A 3395-nucleotide genomic window follows, 5' to 3' on the forward strand; every position below is an offset into this window, starting at 1 on the left:
CATCCGAACGCGCTAACCATGGAGCCAAAGAAGCTCAGAAATGAAATAGTCTTCAGCTATTGTGGAAAAACTCTGACTTTTTACGTTTCATTTGAGATCCCATAACACCGCTCCCATGTGGGCTCGAACCACCAACCTATTGGTTAACAGCCGAACGCGATAACCATTGAGCCACGGGAGCTCAGAAATTAAATGGTTGTCACGTATTGTGGAAAATGTTTGGCTTTTTACGTTACATTTGAGACTTCAAAACACCGCTCCCGGGTGGGCTCGAACCACCAACCTTTCGGTTAACAGCCGAACGCGCTAACCATTGCGCTACGGAAGCCCAAAAAATAAATGGTCGTCAGGTATAGTGGGAAAACTCTGACTTTTTACGTTTCATTTGAGATCCCATAACACCGCTCCCGTGTGGGCTCGAACCACCAACCTATTGGTTAACAGCCGAACGCGATAACCATTGAGCCACTGGAGCTCAGAAATTAAATGGTTGTCACGTATTGTGGAAAAGTTTTGACTTTTCACGCTACATCTGAGACCCCACAACACCTCTCGCGGGTGGGCTCGAACCACCAACCTTTCGGTTAACAGCTGAACGCGCTAAAAAATGCGCCACGGAAGCCCAAAAATTAAATGTTCGTCAGGTATTGTGGAAAAACTCTGACTTTTACGTTACATTTGAGATCCCATAACACCGCTACCGGGTGGGCTCGAACCACCAATCTATTGGTTAACAGCCTAGCGCGCTAACCATTGAGCCACGGAAGCTCAGAAATGAAATAGTCTTCAGCTATTGTGGAAAAACTCTGACTTTTTACGTTTCATTTGAGATCCCATAACACCGCTTACGTGTGGGCTCGAACCACCAACCTATTGGTTAACAGCCGAACGCGATAACCATTGAGCCACGGGAGCTCAGAAATTAAATGGTTGTCACGTATTGTGGAAAAGTATTGACTTTTTACGCTACATCTGAGACTCCACAACACCTCTTCCGGGTGGGCTCGAACCACCAACCTTTCGGTTAACATCCGAACGCGCTAACCATGGAGCCAAAGAAGCTCAGAAATGAAATAGTCTTCAGCTATTGTGGAAAAACTCTGACTTTTTACGTTTCATTTGAGATTCCATAACACCGCTCCCGTGTGGGCTCGAACCACCAACCTATTGGTTAACAGCCGAACGCGATAACCATTGAGCCACGGGAGCTCAGAAATTAAATGGTTGTCACGTATTGTGGAAAATGTTTGGCTTTTTACGTTACATTTGAGACTTCAAAACACCGCTCCCGGGTGGGCTCGAACCACCAACCTTTCGGTTAACAGCCGAACGCGCTAACCATTGCGCTACGGAAGCCCAAAAAATAAATGGTCGTCAGGTATAGTGGGAAAACTCTGACTTTTTACGTTTCATTTGAGATCCCATAACACCGCTCCCGTGTGGGCTCGAACCACCAACCTATTGGTTAACAGCCGAACGCGATAACCATTGAGCCACTGGAGCTCAGAAATTAAATGGTTGTCACGTATTGTGGAAAAGTTTTGACTTTTTATGCTACATCTGAGACTCCACAACACCTCTCCCGGGTGGTCTCGAACCACCAACCTTTCGGTTAACAGCCGAACGCGCTAACCATTGCGCCACGGAAGCCCAAAAAATAAGTGGTCGTCAGGTATTGTGGAAAAGCTTTGGCTTTTTACGTTACATTTGAGACTTCACAACACCGCTCCCGGGTGGGCTTGAACCACCAACCTTTCGTTTAACAGCCGAACGCGATAACCATTGAGCCAAGGTAGCTCATAAATTAAATGTTTGTCACGTATTGTGGAAAAACTTTGGCTTTTTACGCTACATCTGAGACTCCACAACACCTCTCCCGGGTGGGCTCGAACCACCAACCTTTCGGTTAACATCCGAACGCGCTAACCATGGAGCCAAAGAAGCTCAGAAATGAAATAGTCTTCAGCTATTGTGGAAAAACTCTGACTTTTTACCTTACATTTGAGATCCCATAACACCGCTTCCGGGTGGGCTTGAACCACCAACCTTTTGGTTTACAGCCGAACGCGCTAACCATTGAGCCACGGAATCTCAGAAATTAAATGGTTGTCAGGTATTGTGGAAAAACTTTGGCTTTTTACGTTACATTTGAGATCCCACAACACCGCTCCCGGGTGGGCTCGAACCACCAACCTATTGGTTAACAGCCGAACGCGATAACCATTGAGCCACGGGAGCTCAGAAATTAAATGGTTGTCACGTATTGTGGAAAAGTTTTGACTTTTTATGCTACATCTGAGACTCCACAACACCTCTCCCGGGTGGGCTCGAACCACCAAACTTTCAGTTAACAGCCGAACGCGCTAACCATTGCGCCACGGAAGCCCAAAAATTAAATGGTCGTCAGGTATTGTGGAAAAACTTTGGCTTTTTACGTTACATTTGAGATCTCACAACACCACTCCCGGGTGGGCTCGAACCACCAACCTATTGGTTAACAGCCGAACGCGATAACCATTGAGCCACGGAATCTCAGAAATTAAATGGTTGTCAGGTAATGTGGAAAAACTTTGGCTTTTTACGTTACATTTGAGATCCCACAACACCGCTCCCGGGTGGGCTCGAACCACCAACCTATTGGTTAAGAGCCGAACGCGATAACCATTGAGCCACGGGAGCTCAGAAATTAAATGGTTGTCACGTATTGTGGAAAATTTTTGGCTTTTTACGTTACATTTGAGACTTCACAACACCGCTCCCGGGTGGGTTCGTACCACCAACCTTTCGGTTAACAGCCGAACGCGCTAACCATTGCGCTACGGAAGCCCAAAAAATAAATTCGGTCAAAAATTTGTCCAGAAAAAAATGCATTCAAAATTTGTACCGAAAAAATCGCATGCTTTTTTTTCTTCAAGACACAAAATCCGTGACGATTTCTTATTGAAAATTGAATTTTAACAGTTTTTTGAATGAATATCGTTATATTTGCTTGAATTAAAGCAAAAAGTACAAAAACTATGGTTTCAGCGGTTATATTTGAAAATAGTGAAAAAATTCTCAAAAAGTGCTTCTCTGGTCGAGAAACGTCGATTTTGAAAATGTTATAAAAAATCGAGGTACATTTTTATTTATTGATCAATCGAGATGAAATCACTTTTAATGAGTATTTTATAGGTAAATAAGCTGAATTCAGTCAAAAATTTGTCCAGAAAAAAATGCATTCAAAAGTGAACCGAAAAAATCGCATGTTTTTTTTCTTCAAGGTAAAAAAATCCGTGACAACGATTTCTTATTGAAAATTGAATTTGAACAGTTTTTTGAATGAATATGGTTACATTTGCTTGAATTAAAGCAAAAAGTACAAAAACTATGGTTTAAGCGGTTATATTTGAAAA

At 43.4% G+C, this 3395-nt stretch overlaps 1 non-coding gene across 1 annotated transcript; it reads right to left on the bottom strand.

Annotated features, from left to right (window-relative positions):
- Positions 1–2018: 2018 nt before the first annotated feature.
- TRNAY-GUA (transfer RNA tyrosine (anticodon GUA)) lies at positions 2019–2091 on the bottom strand. The gene has a single exon. It is a non-coding gene; the product is annotated as a tRNA-Tyr (tRNA).
- Between the last annotated feature and the right edge of the window lie 1304 nt (positions 2092–3395).

The sequence above is a fragment of the Phalangium opilio genome, unplaced genomic scaffold (assembly GCF_054372755.1).
Source record: "Phalangium opilio isolate 3A_F unplaced genomic scaffold, DU_Popi_V2 ptg000505l_1, whole genome shotgun sequence".
In the NCBI taxonomy this organism is placed as follows: Eukaryota; Metazoa; Arthropoda; class Arachnida; order Opiliones; family Phalangiidae; genus Phalangium; species Phalangium opilio.